This window comes from Mustela erminea, chromosome 2 (genome assembly GCF_009829155.1).
Source record: "Mustela erminea isolate mMusErm1 chromosome 2, mMusErm1.Pri, whole genome shotgun sequence".
NCBI lineage: Eukaryota > Metazoa > Chordata > Mammalia > Carnivora > Mustelidae > Mustela > Mustela erminea.
The window spans coordinates 44,844,941-44,861,558 of record NC_045615.1 but is presented as its reverse complement, the minus strand read 5'-3'; the positions used below and the strand labels follow the sequence as shown (position 1 = coordinate 44,861,558).

At 37.9% G+C, this 16,618-nt stretch overlaps 1 protein-coding gene and 1 non-coding gene across 3 annotated transcripts in view; both read right to left on the bottom strand.

Moving 5' to 3' along the window:
* The window catches only part of ARHGAP24 (Rho GTPase activating protein 24), a 509,415-nt gene that overhangs the window by 426,576 nt on the left and 66,221 nt on the right, over positions 1-16,618 (bottom strand). The gene's annotated exons all lie outside the window — the stretch shown is intronic.
* On the bottom strand, positions 8,172-8,274 carry LOC116585424. Its single transcript, XR_004283616.1, has one exon. It is a non-coding gene; the product is annotated as a U6 spliceosomal RNA (small nuclear RNA).

Below are 16,618 nucleotides of genomic sequence, written 5' to 3'. Positions count from 1 at the left end.
TTGCTAATGTTTGTTTCTAAGCATGTTTTTGGGAAGTGAAAAGTTCAGTTTTTACCCTGTGTCTTTGAGGAGGATATAAGAATACAGAGTAATTCATAAAACAGAGAATATTCCTGTTTGGCATAGTCACACACAGAGCTCTTTTTTTTTTTTTTTTTTCCGCTTGATTTCAGGAAACAAACTGTCCTTCTGTCTAGTCTTTATTTTCACCACTAAGTTTTCACTCGATTTGTATATACACAATCCTACTTGTAAATTCCACGCAATTTCCACTGTCAACCTTCGGTCTTTTACATTACTTCCTTAAAAGTACAGGGTCAGACCCTCCACAGTTGGCCTCTAATTTCTTAGAATTTCGTCCTGCCATTCCATTTGCTGGGATGAAGCCGCACTCTGGCTCTAATTCTTCTTATTTGGATCATTTCCACCATCTCAGTGGTGTTGCGTCTTCTATGAGCATGCCTCACAATCTATCTCCATCCCTGTTTTCAAGCTTCAAGTGGGTGGATTGACTACCATCCGTCCCATTCAGTATCCTCTTTTCCCTTTCTTGTACCGAAATATTCTCCTAATGAACAGGCCCTTACCTCCATAAAACATCTCAAAACTTCCTTCGCTGTACAGGGCATTCCCAGGAGAGAAGCCACGGAGCACTCCCCATCGTGTGTGTGCACGCATGTGTACAGACTGGTTCATGCCTGATGCTTCCAGTTTGGTATGCCCTTAGGGCAGGAATTTTCAACTTTCTTCTTTCTTAGTACTTCACCGGATATAAAGAGCCAAGTAGACCTCATTCTAAATGAACAATAAATGCTTTAACGTAATTTAGATAATAACTATGCTTATTTAGAACACTCTAAATCATCTTTTTTTGGCTTCCTGGTATTTAAATTACTCAAATGTATACAACTGGCTATTTCATCATTACCTATGTATTCTTTGACCAAATATCCTAACCTATAAAACTGATTAAGACAAACATTCCAACATATGCACACACAGGTAGACATACACAAAAATCTCTAATGCACTGTACAATAAATTCCTTCTTTGGGCTCTTCTTTTTCCCCCTCTTCCCTCTCATACTCATGTTTTATATTAAATTGGAAAAATTCCCTCTAAAATTCTCCAAGGAAATGGGAAACCCACCATCAATAATATAAAAAAATACAAGTGTCTCGTTTTGCCTTTGTCTACTATTAATACCTTAGTAAAAAATGTGTGCACATTAGAACATGATTCATGATTTTCCTTGCCTACATCTTCTATAAGTACAGTGAAATCAACAATAAGTGTAAGTAAAATGAAATCTATAAGCAAATTCTATAAGTAAAGTGAAATTAACCACTGAACTCTTGGCTTTAATGCCTATATTTTCATGACCCTAGGACACATTATAAACTATTTTAATAGCACTAATTGTAACAATTCATTAAAACAGGAATGAAAACAGATTATATCATATCCCTAAGAGAAAATAATATCACAACCACTACCTGGATGAGTACAATTAAGTTTTACTAAAGTAACCATGATTTTTACAGAGGAGTTTTTTTTTTAAGATTTTATTTGGTTATTTAAAAGAGAGCAAGAGAGAGAGCATGAAAGGGGACGGAGGGGCAGAGAGAGAGGGAGAAGCAGACTCCAGTCTTGATTCCAGGACCCCTCCCGGGACCCCAGGACCATGACCTGAACTAAAGGCACCCCCTTAACAGACTGAGCCACCCATGTGCCCCAAGAAGTTTTAGTATTTCTACTGAAATTAGATGGTTCATATTCTACCCTTCATCTTTACAACGAGGATGCTGGGTTGGATCATTTCTAACTATGGTCCCTGAAAATTTCAGCATCTGAAATCTGCCACCTCTGTAATTCCATAAGGATAAAGACACCAGATATTATCAACACCTAGGACAGTGTCAGACATATGGTAACAATCAATCAATGTTTGATGAATTCATAAATTTTGTAATGGTGGTGCTAGATATCTTAAAGTAAACATGATCGCCCTCTGAAACCAGATCCTGCCCTGAGCCTGGTCTTAGTAAGTGGTACCATGACACACCCAATTAAGGGGGAGAAAAAAGAAAGAAAAGGGGGAAATAAAAGAAACGTGATTATTTTTGATTCCTGACTCTTCTTCCTCCTGAATATCAGAAGATTATACACATCCCCAAAATATTTCAGAGCCATCCTATTGGCTCCCTCTCCAATGCCACCCTGTGACCCAAGCCAACAATGTCTTCGACTAGAGGATTCTAACAGCCCTCTGACTGGTCTCATTGCTTCCATTTTTAACCACAAACACAAACATATGCTCACATAACATCATTCTGCATAAAACAGCCAAAGTGAGCTTTTAAAAATTTAAATCAGGTGGGGCGCCTGGGTGGCTCAGTGAGTTAAGGCCTCTGCCTTTGGCTCGGGTCATGATCTCGGGGTCCTGAGATCAAGCCCCACATCGGGCCTTCTGCTTGGTGGGGAGCCTGCTTTCCTTCCTCTCTCTCTGCCTGCCTCTCTGCCTACTTGTGATCTCTGTCAAATTAATAAGTAAAATCTTTTAAAAAAATTAAATCAGGTAATGATTTTCTACTTTTAAAATTTTAGGGGTGTCTGGGTGGCTCAGTGGGTTAAAGCCTCTGCCTTTGGCTCAGGTCATGATCCCAGGGTCCTGGGATCCAGCCCTGCATTGGGGGAGGGGGGGGTCTCTGCTCAGCAGGGAGCCTGCTTCCTCCTCTCTCTGCCTGCCTCTCTGCCTACTTGTGATCTCTCTCTGTTAAATAAATAAATAAAAATCTTTAAAAAAATTTTTAATTGGCTCCCACTGTACTTATTTAAAAAAAACTTGGGCCTTAACCATGACCTGTAAGGCTCTGAGTCATTTGGCACCTGTTTAATGATTCATCTAACCTCATGCCACCTTCTTGTCATTTCCCCCAGTCCAACAATGCACGTACACACACACACGCACACACACACACACACACACACAGACCCTGACACACGTGACAACATCAGCTTCCTTTCAGTTCTGGGAATACCCAAGCCCCATTATGCCTTGACTCTTGCTACTTGCTGATCTCTGCCTTGGCTACTCCTCCTCACACTCTTTACGTGCCCGACCCCTTCTCCTTCTCCGAGTCTCAGCCTCTCAACTACCCATTCCAAGAAACACTTATGAATCACCCAGTGAATCAGTTCCCCTGTTGCTGTTCTCCATCACCGAACTCTGACCTCTGTCTTCCTGAAACTTAACTAAATTGTTATTTCTTTAGCTGTTCACTGTCAATTATCCTTCCAGGAGACCATAAACTTCACAAGGTCAAGGACTTGCTTTTCCTCCCTGCAGTATACCCTGTGCTTATTTGGTATTCAGGAAACAATTGTTGAAACAATGAATAAGTTATGTGACAGCCACAGTAGAATTCCTATAACTAATATTTTGGACTTTCTAAATTGCATTTAATGTCTTAAAGAAGATTGTTTACTTTAAAAACCTGATTATTTTTTTCTTTAACAGAGAAGACTTCAATTAGCATGCACATTGTTCTTAAACACAATTGTCAAAATCATCAAACCTAAAGGAACCTGAAAATGCCTTTCACGACGAAATACAACATTCAAAATGTACACTTTTTAGCGGTGGCAGGAAATACATGTAATCAATTGTGATTTAGCATGAAGAAAAATACAGTTTACTCAAATTCTCGGAGAATTATTGAACTGAATTTCCACTGGGAAAGTACTTTCCCTGGGGTCAGGACATGGGAGCTGGGTAGTACAGGAGATTACAAAATAGAACTATCAACTTCAGTGTTTAGCAAATCCATGTAACAATGACAACAGAACGATAACATAAATTAACGGTTACTCTAAACTAAAACAAAAACAGAACTGAGAAGTTAACTGGTGTCTTCACATCAATCTTCAGAAAAAGCCTCAGTGATGACCAGTGATGAGGACTGTACCATGCTGGGGCTTAGAAAGTTCCCATCATTTGATGGGCTGATAGCTTTGAATTATTTTCCAGCTGTGGAAACTGGTTTGTGTACTCTTTTAGCAATCAGATGGGCTGGGAACACAACAGTATTACATGGTGCAATCAGAAATGAAATTCACCCTCCTAGCAGAATTTTCTAAAAGTCAAACAGCCACACTCAGAAGTATTTAAATATGTGACTTAATTTCAACAGAGATAAACAAACAAGCACAGAAACAAAAACGGGTATAGAATGCTGTATGCCAAAGAGTTGTAATAGGTGTGAATTTACCTGCATGACTACACATGTTAGGCAAACACAAGAGAATGACAAAGGAGGGAGGTGGGGAGAAGAAAGGAGAGACAACAGCTTGGATAGCCCGACAATTCCACCACACGGCCTCTGGGACGTCCAGTGAACGCATGCTCCCAGGATAAGTGGGAGGTGTCCTCTCGCAGCCACGTTCCCTCGGGATCGGGTGGGGTGTGTCTCTTACTGTGCAAATATGACCCCGCAGTTTCAGAGCACATGTGATTTCCCCCTACACAGTCCTTCAACACAGATAGCTATTCCGGTTGTTCCACCAAAGAACAGTGATTTGTTCTATTGCTAGGGGAGAAAACAAAAATAAACCTGGCAGATTTGGTAAAATGCTGCAATTTGCGAGAGATTTCTGTGACTTTTGAGAGTAATTTTGTTCACATCAAATTGTCACCTTTGGGGTTGACATGAAAACCTGATTCCTTTACAAAATGAATGTACTTGCACTGTATACTGTATGTAACTACAGATAGTCAATATTTATCAAATTCTAACCTTTCTTTTCTTTTTTTTTTTAAAGCTGTTTTGTAGCTATTGCTAACATGATGGTTTGTCAAGCAGTAGTATACTTTCTTCAGCTGTAAGTCTAAATGTTAGCATATAGCCTTTCTATAGGTCATGGCTCACACAACAAAAACATACACACAGAATGAAATACTATATGTGCATATATGAGTGCATGTATATGATGTGTGTGTGTGTGTGTGTGTGTGTGTGTGTGTGTGTGTGTGTGTGTGTTTATGGTGGGTGTGGGCATTTATGCATTATATTGTACTCTCCCTAGGGAAGAAAATCCTGAAAAGCAAAACATTTATTATTATTTTTTCTTTCATTTTTAAAATGTTAATTCCAGGGTGCCTGGGTGGCTCAGTCTGTTAAGCATTGGCCTTTGGCTTAGGTTATGATCCCAGGGTCCTGGCATAGAGTCCCACATCCGGCTCCTGGGAGTCTGCTTCTCCCTCTCTTCCCCACTCCTGCTCTCTTGCTATCACTCTTGCTATCTCTGTTGCTCTGTTTATCTCTCAAATAAGTAAATAAAATCTTTAAAAAATAATAAAATAAAATATTAACTTCCATGGCACTAGAAGACATGTAAGCATATTCCTGCAGATCTGACATTCTTTGCCCAAGAAAATAAATAAATAAATAAATAAATAAAAGAGGTCTGCCATAGGATGTTCACTGACCAACCTGATCATGGGATAGGTCACGGTTAAGTCTATAAAGTTACAGGTTTATTTTTATTTTTATTATTTCCCAGAACATTTCTTCAATAACTGCAAATATTATTTTTTTAAAGATTTTATTTATTTATTTGTCAGAGAGAGAGCGAGAGCGAGTACAGGCAGAGTGGAAGGCAAAGTCAGAGGGAGAAGCAGGTTCCCCGTGGAGCAAGGAACCCGATGTGGGACTCGATCCCAGGACGCTGGGATCATGACCTGAGCCGAAGGCAGCTGCTTAACCAACTGAGCCACGCAGGCGTCCCAATAACTGCAATTATTTACTTGATTTAGAACTTGAAACTCTTTTTTTTTTTTGAAACTCTTTTTAATATACTAAACGTTCAAGTAATTTCAGACCTGACATTTCGCTCTTTCTCAGTCTCCCTCTGTCTCTGTTGTTTTTTCTCCATGAGAAGGCACAGGCAAAGGCCATGGGAGCACACACTGAAAAAGTGGCTTCCCCCAAGCCAAGAAAAGAACCTTTCCAGAATCCGACCACCCTGGCACTTTGCTCTTGGACCTCCAGCCTCCAGAACTGTTAGAAAATAAATTTCTGTTGCTTAAGCCACCCAGTCTATGACAGTTTGTTATGACAATGTGTATTTACAAAAAATATATATATAAGGAGACTTTAAAGAATTCACTCTTCATATCTTGTGGTAAGGTTAGCTGCTAACAAAAGAAAACAAGTGACTGAAAAATAGTTCAGTCTCTGCCCTTCAATCTCCAGCACACCACCTCTTCCTTTGAAGAATGAATCAAACTGTGGTATCTACAAGGGAATCAGTGTTCTAAGTCCAAAAATGCAGAGGATCTAGTGTAGACCACTTTCGCTCTGAGATAAATTCCAGGAGCCTAAATCTGCTTTTAGAAAGTATACCTTGAAAGGGGCTTCGGGTTTTCACAAAGGGCCGTTCTCACTGCCTGGATGTCACAGGGAATCTTTAGTCATCCTCCAGCTCTTCTACGAAGACTTCCCTGTCGTCCCCAGTCTGCACATTTCCCTTCCATGAGTTCCCACATCACTGACAATAAGCTTTATTCCAGGTGGGCCGCATGCTTACTACTCTTCAGTCTTTGACACCATCACACATTATGGAAATGGGCTCCCTGTAAGCCCCAGACTAATTGCTTATACTGAATATTCAAAGGTTTGTTGCATGAACATAAATAAATGAAGGAATGTGTGACTGAACAAAAAAAAAATCAGTCTTTGGGGGCTACTAGAATTGGCCCCAGAGGCCTCAAGGCTCCTCAGAGTACAGCGCAAAATTCCGAAAACATTTCATTTTACTAAACACCAGTGCAAAGACCTCAATCTAAAGTCTCCCACCTAATACTAACCCTTTAAGCTTTTAGTAGTTTAAGGCTAAAATGAACTTCAGAATCTACTGAGCAAAGAAAATTTCCATTTGTCTCTCTGGATGTTATTCTTAATCATAATTTGATTTAAAGATAAAGAAACATTTCTTCCTAAGAGTTTATGTGTGAAGAAAACAAAGGAATTGAATAAAGTGCAATGGTTATGAATATGAAGTTTAAAACAGTCACCAAAAGAGCCCACCTGGGGAAACTGTAATGGTAATAATTTTATAAATGTATAGTTCTTTTCCTGAGGAAACACTAAATATCCTATTCCTTGATTCATTTGAAATTAAATTGTCCAAAACATCAGAGACTAGACAATACTAGAAAAATTATGTAGATGTGGGATTGGAATAGGAATATCAATCTCTATTTTATATTTTAAGCTTCAATATTTCCATCATCATTTGGTGAGAAATCAAAATGATTTAGTAAGATGAACCATTTTTAAAAAGCCCCCCAAAGTGTTTATTTTGTTTTTGTTTTATGTTAAATGCTTCACACTCTATAGAAAGAATCCGCTCTCTCTTAAGGGGGTCTTAAATTAGATAGGGAGAAAAGTATTTTACCACATACTTAGATGTGTCTCTCACCACCACATCACTATTTGAAGGATAAGTAACAACAACAACAACAAAAAATCATTGGAATTCCCAATGCTGATAACCTGAGCAGAAACAAAAATCAAATCAAAACAAATACTTTACCTTCAAAGATATTAAGGGAGAAATGACAGATATATGGCAACCATCCAGATATTCTTCAACCTCACTCACTGCAGACATTGTTAATTAATCACAGTTCTCTTTCCTGTGGAACCTAAGATCACCCCCAGATGTTTCAAAACAACACTGTAGATGGTCCCAATCCATCAATCATATATGAAAACAAGAGGGAGGCTCTTTGTTTCTTCAATTCTGTAAACAAACCAAGAACTGAAGGTGTCCTTCTAATATAAAAGAGAAATTCAGCTGCTCTACAAAAGAGAATGACATTTGAAATGGGGAAAGAAGAGAAAGTCAACTTCTTCACTGTTCTTTTTTTTTTTTAATTGAGATACAACTGACAAAATGTTATATTCGTTTTAGGCATATAATGTATTGATTCAGTATTTATATACATTGCAAAATGATCACCACAGTAAGTCCAGTTAACATCCATTACCACGTACAGTTACAAAATATTTTTCTCCTAATGAGAAATACCAGAATCTACTCTACTAGCTGTTTTCAAATATGCAATGTTGTATTATTAACTATAGTCACTATGCTGTGGATTACTGAAAAATACAGAACATGTCATGAACTTGTATTTCTATCTTTACACAAGGACCATGCTATCTTCTCTGTATTGCTTCAATTTTAGTGTATGTACTGCTGAAGTAAACTCTGAAGTCAATTTTTCTTAATGGTTGGAAATAATAGCTCACTGAGAGCTTTAAGACAGCAACTACCATTGTATCACATGGCCACAAAGAAGAAAGAAAACGGATCTTAAGCAAGGAAAAGGTTGGATGTTCCTATTTTATAGTAATCCAATTTATGACTAGATCCCTAAAAACAGATCAGAAAAAAAAATAGGATCAGAAACCTGACTTTATAAACATCTCAATTTTTAAGCTTTTGTATGTCCCTTCTCCCCCTCACTCATTGCTCATTAGTAAAACCTTTTTTGAAAAGCTGTCTCAAGGAACAATGAAGTTGTCCACACTTAAATCTGAAAAATAATGGGATTATAATACCTAAATGATGGGGGAGCAATAGCAGCAATGAAGGATGGCTTTTGTACATAGTGGAAAGAGTGGGGAGAGCCAAGATAAAGCAAGTGGAATGCTGAGCAAGATAGCATTGGGGGGGGGGATGAGAGGGCAGAGGGTTTTGGGGGGGACATAATACCTTCTCAGCTGGGTCCTCCCCACAGTAGGGAAATGACCTCGGGGTTTACCATTTATAGAGTTCCTCCATCTCTTTCCTCTGATGATTACCTTTTTAAGCTTACATAAAAGCTTGTATAAAATACTACTTTTAATGTCAGATTCCTTTAGTGAGTCTAACCTAGGAAAATCAGGTATGTTGTCAATTACATTATCATTTCAGGGCTCTCTAAGGGGCCAGCTTTTTATTCAACCACACTTCAAAGAAAATACTTTACGAGTAGGTAACTTTGGCCGGGTATAATCATTTGTCTACGATGAAGTTTCAGGTTTTCTTCAAATGCAAGCTTTGAGGTACTTAATGATTTCCAATAAGGACCACTTCTTCTTTGTCAATTAATCCTGCATGGTGAACATCATCAGCCCTGCTTTATAAGCTCTGGAAAACAACTAGATACTCTGAGTATATAAATCTTATCCTAATCACTGAGCCACAGTTGCTCTCCCAATGGTTTGTTACATTGAGGTACTCACAATGCAATTTTTTCATTAGAATTTGAAGAAAGTGGAGGGATGTCACAGAAAAAAAAAAATCTAACTGCTATTCTACTTTATTCAGCATCATTCACATTATGATGGACTTTGATGTGTTCAACTTTGATCTTGGATGAGGTATCATTATGTTCATATAATTTGAACACATTTTAGTTCTTCAAAATATCAAATTAATTTACACTCTAGTTTTAGATAAGCTGAATTGAAACCTAGTTTTATCGCCCCCTGAATATATTTAATTAGCAGTTCAGTGAAAGATAACTAAATCCTAAACATTAAAAAAAAAAAATTAAATAGGAAGCTTGGCAGGACATATGTTATTTGGAACTCCCTGAAGCTTATCTTTGTGGAACTGTCCTTCCCTCATGCCATGTTGTGTCAGATCATAGCAGCAAACCACTGCCACAGGATAGGCATGGATGTGATTATGTAGAGTTCCTAAGCACCACCCCCTCCCCAAACAGTGACCAGCCCAAGGAGTGGGCATGTGAGGGAAGAAGTGCCAAGTGGAGTCCTTCCTCAGGTCACTTACAGAGACACTGGAAGGATCAGGAAATTACCTTCTGTGTATTCCAAGTTGAGGCAACTAATATACATGTTGAACAAAATAGAAAGCCAGATTTCTCACTGTTGGAAGAGAATGTTAACAAATATGGGAAGAAAAGAATGTGTCCTGTGGTTTGGGATCAGAATTAGAGGAATCAGTGTGGAGTCACAGTTCTTATTTTTTAATAATAGTTGTATATATTTAAGGCATACAGTATGATGATTTGTGTACATACACATATAAATGAGAACTACAGATAAGCTAATTCACATATCATCTCAACAGTTACCATTTGCTTGTGTGTGACAAAAGCATCTAAATCCACTCTCAGCAAATTTCTAGTATCTAATAAAGTATTATGAATTACAGTCAACATGCCATATATTAGAACTCTAGACTTATTCATCCTATATAACTGCAACTCTGTACCCTTTGACCAACTTCTCATGGTTTTAAATAGATAGATGCAAAGGTACAGAAACAGACAGAGACATATATTTACTGCTGTCTGTGGAGAGAGCCTAGAAGTAATAATATGCCAGTAACAAGGAATGAGTGGATCTTAACTTCTAAATGCCATTTACCTTGAAATGGAATCATGGCTACTTAGATAAAAAGCTGATTCCAGGGATTAGTCAAAAAAAGAACAAGATGATCCTAGGATAACATGTGTCAGAAAGTAAGGAAATACTCAGGTATGATGGGAAAATTCCCAAAGGACACAGAAGCTCATTTAAAAATGTTTTCACTGGTCAAATATAGGACTGAAAAATAATAACAGATAATACCTGTAGAATAAAACAAGAATACACGGGGATAACTGTGTGGCTCAGTCAGTTAAGTGTCTGCCTTCAGCTCAAGTCATGATCCCAGGGTCCTGGGATTGAGCCCCAGGTCTGGCTCCCTGCTCAGCAGGGAATCTGCTTCTTCCACCCTTCTCCCTCTATCCTTCCTCCTTGCTTGTGCTTTCCCTTTCTCTCTTAAATAAATAAATAAAATCTTAAAAAAAAAAAGAACACATGAGTTCTATTGATATAATAGATGGATAGATGGATAAGTAAGCCAAAGAAGTGAGAAATCTCTTTTTTCCAATACAATGTCAATAAATACAAAAGCAATAATAAAGTTGTAAATTATCAATGGAAACAAAAAATTAGTGGGGAAAGGTTTGTTGGGGAAATATATTTATATAATCTCAAAGTATCTCCCACAAATGAGTCATTATTTAGAAAAGGTAAAGCAGTAACTTTCCCACCGAGAACCCCGGAAGACCCAATGTGATCAAAGTTTACAGCATCAGTGTTGGAATATGCTGACATCTTGCACCTCCTAATGTGATGCTCAAGGAAGGACACATTTTCCAAGATGTGACCAGCCCAAGATGTGTAATCTGAACCTAATCCTGAGGAAACACCACAGAAGCCCAAACTGAAGGACATTCTACAAAATAACTAGTCTGCATTCTTCAAAAATCTCAAGGTACAAAAGAAGACAGAAAAAGGTAAGAGCTTCTTACATTCTCTGGAACAGATCACATACTGGGTATTTTTTCTGGCTCAGGATCCACAAGCCAGGGTCAATCTTTGTGTTTAATTGTCAGTCATGTCTCTTCAATGTACTTTCATTTGGAACAATATCTTACCTTTTTTCTTTTTATTTTAAATTTAAACTCAAGTTAGTTAACATACAGGGTAATAATATTGGTTTCAGGAGCAGAATTTAGTGATTCATCACTTATACACAACATCCAGTACTCATCCCAAAAGAGCCCTCCTAATGCCCATCACCCATTTAGTGCATCCCTCCACACTTCTCCCCTAAAGCAACCCTGTTTGTTTTCTATAATTAACAGTCTCTCATAAGTTGCCTACTTACTTTTATCTTATTTTATTTTTCCTTCCCTTCCCCTATGTTCCATTGTTTTGTTTCTTAAATTCCACATATAAGGGAAATCATATGGTATTTGTCTTATTCTGACTGACTGAATTCACTTAGCCTAATAACTCTAGTTCCATCCACGTCCCTGTAAATGGCAAGATTTCATTCTTTTTGATGGCTGAATAATATTTCATTATATACATACACACACACACACAAACACAGTACTCATATACATGTAAATTTAAATATACACTGGATTAGATTATTGTATCAACATTAAATTTTCTCATTTCAAGTAGTAGTAATTGCAGTTATGACATAATTGCAGCTACCCTTAGGAAATGCACACTCAAGCATTTATAAATGGATAAGATGTCTCCAATTTATTTTCCAAATATTCAAAAACAAAATCATAAATAAACAGATATATAGATGGAACGATAAAGCAAATGGAACAGAATGCCAGCAGTTGGTCAGTCTGGGTAAAAGGTGTTTAGGAGTTCCTAGCACTATTCTTATAACTTTTCCATAAGTGGAAAAGTATTTCAAAATTTAAAAATACACAGCATATATAGCTTAATATAAGAACACACAAAGGAGAGGCAAACACTTCTTCCTTGGACTACCACCAGCAGGTTTCAAGTATGCTATTGTCAAAGGGTACTGCACTAGAAGTTAGTAAACATGGCTTCAGAATTAGTTACCTGAACTTGAAAAAGTCATTTGATTCTCTCAGCCTCTGTCCTCTGATCCTCGAGAACAAAAGGCTGAATGAACTATTTGACATCTAAAATCTCTGTTAATTATAAAATATCGTGATTCTTCAAAATGGTCTCTTAATAACGTTGTACTTCCAGAAATGACATGATTAGTAGGACAAATTTTCTAGTTCAGTTACAGTGAATAGTTTTAAAGATAAAAGGGCAAAAAGTAGCATAGAAGGCTTGTCTATTTCTGGCTCGTTATGGAATTGCTGTGCTGGTTTAGCATCTAATTGTTTTATGTGAAAGTGCCACACCTTAATTTAGAAGACTATAAAAAAAATTAACTACCACTGAAAATCTGTATATGACGCTCTCTCCACTTTAATTTTGTCAAGGTTTTTTAATTTATTTTTTATTTTCAGCACAACAGTATTCATTATTTTTGCACCACACGCAGTGCTCCATGCAATCGTGCCCTCTATAATACCCACCACCTGGTACCCCAAACTCCCACCTCCCGCCCCTTCAAAACCCTCAGATTGTTTTTCAGAGTCCATAGTCTCTCATGGTTCACCTCCCCTTCCAATTTCCCTCAACTCCCTTCTCCTCTCTAACTCCCCATGTCCTCCATGCTATTTGTTATGCTCCACAAATAAGTGAAACCATATGATAATTGACTCTCTCTGCTTGACTTATTTCACTCAGCATAATCTCTTCCCGTCCTGTCCATGTTGCTACAAAAGTTGGGTATTCGTCCTTTCTGATGGAGGCAAGGTTTTTTTAATTAGAGAGAAAGAGAGCACGAGAGCAGGGAGGGAGGGACATAAGGGAGGGAGAGGGACAAGCAGACTCCCCACTAGGCACAGAGGCAGCATGGGGCTTGATCTCAGGACTCTGAAACCATGACCTGAGCTGAAATCAAGAGCTGGCCACTTAACCAACGGAGCTACCCAGGAGCCCCTACTTTCTCTTTACTTTCAGATAGAAATATGATTTTTACTTGCTTAATAAATAATATATAGGGTTCGCATATGCTCAGCTCACTATTCTAAGTGATATATATACACAAATACATATGTTCATATGTGTGTATGCTTTAATCTTCACAACTCTGTGAAGTAAGTACAATTATTACTTTCACTTCATAGATGGGGGAACTAGGGGACTGGAAATACCTACGGTGCTACTGATGATAAGTGGCTGTTTAGAAACAGCCATACATTTGAGCCTAGGCAGTGTGGCTGCAGAGGCTGTGTTCTTAAACATCACTCTAAACTGCTTCTCAAATATTACATAATAAACTCTAGCAGAGACCCATAAATTCAAAAATTCCATGAGAAAAAGTGCCAAAATCGGGTTTTTATGCCAATTATATGCCAAAATCAAGTAGCTGGAGACACATATATATCCATGTGTCTACATATCTAAATCTATAGATCTAGATATGCCTATATAGATAGGTGTATATATACATATGTATGTGTGTTTATATATATACACACACACACACACACACACACACACGTGTATATGTGTGTGTATGTATATCTATATCTATCTATATATATCTCCATCCATATAGACATATATGGCATATATGGAATATATATAGCAGTATATGGTGTGTGTGTGTGTGTAGTGTTCATATGTATCTATGACTACTAAAGACACACACATATATACATATATATGTCTTAGAAAATAAGACTATATATAATAACACTGACATATATATGTATTATTAAAATATTCTTATCTTGGTATTTATGCACATATATTTCGAGTTTTTACTTGAAATTCTTTGCAGACCCTTCCACATGGAACTTGTGCCACATCGACCTGCTGCTCTTTCCCCTTCGGCAGCATGGAAGCAGTCAAGTGGAAGAACTCGGAAGCTGCCACATGTGTTCTCGGCAGAAGCCAGCAAATAAAGCCCAGCCATGCTACAGCACACTGGATATTCTCAACCCAGGGGAAAAAGAATAAGGCTCTGTGTGCTTAGTCCTTTACGAAGAGAAAATTAGCAATGAAAGTGACAAATTCCTTTTTGCCTTTAAAAAAGGAACCATAGAGCTCAGTGTCATTTCAGTCAGAAAAGGACAAAGTTATTAACTCCTAAGAATTTTATTACAGCATGACTAACACATATTCTCTCACTCCAGGTGCCAACATCTGTAGGCACGGGCTTAGCTCAATTGGGCCTCACCAGACACTGGAAAATTTACCTTTCATGGGGAAAAAATGGGGGGGTCCTGGAGAAAAAATAAAGGTTAACAACTGTTAAGCAAGCATGCTTTTTTTTTTTTTTAATTTGACAGAAAGAAATCACAAGTAGATGGAGAGGCAGGCAGAGAGAGAGAGAGAGGGAAGCAGGCTCCCTGCTGAGCAGAGAGCCCGATGCGGGACTCGATCCCAGGACCCTGAGATCATGACCTGAGCCGAAGGCAGCGGCTTAACCCACTGAGCCACCCAGGTGCCCACAAGTATGCTTTTAAATGGAGGGATGCCTAGGTGGCTCAGTCCTTAAGCATCTGCCTTCTGCTCCTGCCATGATCCCAGGGTCCTAGGATCTGAGCCTACCTAGGGCTCCCTGCTCAGCGGGGAGTTCTCACTCTCCCACTCCCGTTGCTTGTGTTCCCTCTCTAGCTGTCTCTCTCTCTCTCTGTCAAATAAATAAATAAAAACTTTTTTTTACAAATGGCAATAGAATTATCTGAGGGAAAGACAAGACATGGAGTTATGGCAACAGTAAGAAATGGAACCCATCATAGTTGGACATTTCTAACATATTATCTTGCAAATAATAATCATCATCAATATTTATACATAGGCCATTTCATAAGTCCCATATATTCCATGCAATTTCATATAAACTTGACAAACAGAACTTTTAAGAAGTATGACTGATGTCCCTGCTATATATATAGGATCCAGGAGGCTAAGGTAACTTGCTCAAGCCATACACTAACAAGTGTCTGAGCAGTTATTATTTTACTCTGGACTGTGAAGAGTTTTTCCCCCCACTAAATGACATTGTTGCCTATTATACCATCACCTTATACAGACCAACACATTTATTACTAGAATTCCTAAAAAATGAAGGAACAAAAAAAGTAGTACTGGAACAAAGTGTAGGTACTTAAATATTTATTATATCATAGCTTAAAATTGTTATAAAAACTCATAAGACAACATTAACAGACCCTTGAGGAAATGCTCTAATAGTATTTCTTCTCATAGAGTCGCTTTAAGATTTCAAGAATTTAAACATAAAATGAAAATATCGCATAAAGGGTCACATAAAAATTCAAGTCTTAGCACAACCTAAATTACAATCTCAGAGTAAAAAGAAACATGAAACAAATGTAAGGATGGTAGAAAATTCTGCTTTCCAACATGGTTATGAAATGTAACATTTAAATTAATCAAATATGAAGTCCCATTATGTGTCTTTTTTAAAATTGCTGTCTTTTATAACATGAATAGATGGCCAATTTCCAAGTAATTAGGAAAAACAATCATACTTGTCAACAAAACTATTGTAAACACAAGTCAGGCTTGCTTTGAGACCCAGAAGTCATTCTCATGATGCTTAAGGTCATTTATCAGGACTTTTTTCATTAACAGAACACAAAATAATCCAGATTCAATCACTATTTCTTTCGCTTTTCCAGCTATCTGAACAGTTATGGCATCATTCTTCCTGCTTCCCTACAGAAACATTTATTCCTGTCCTCCCCCATTCCCTATCTCCTACCTGGCTCTGCTCTGCTCACCACCAGGCCTTTGCCTCACATCTAGACGATGACTTCATTCTACTCCCCAATTACATGTTTCTACGGGCTCTTCTCCAGTGTCACTGTCATACTGATTGTTCCAAACATGTATTTTATATGGTCCAGAACCTTCAAGAACTGCATCCTATTTAAACTTAGCTCATTTTCAAGGTATCATCATCTAACTCGATTTGCTTTCCCAATTTATTGTTTATTACTCCCCCAACAAATGCCTTGGGAAGCAGTCGTCCAAGCCTGTGTACTAAATTTAACCCAAGCATACAACGCTTATTCTTACCTCTTTTGGAACTTACTACAACTAAAATCATCATCATCATTATCAACAACAGTGAAGACATGTATTACTTAGTATGTACCAGGCAATGTCATAAA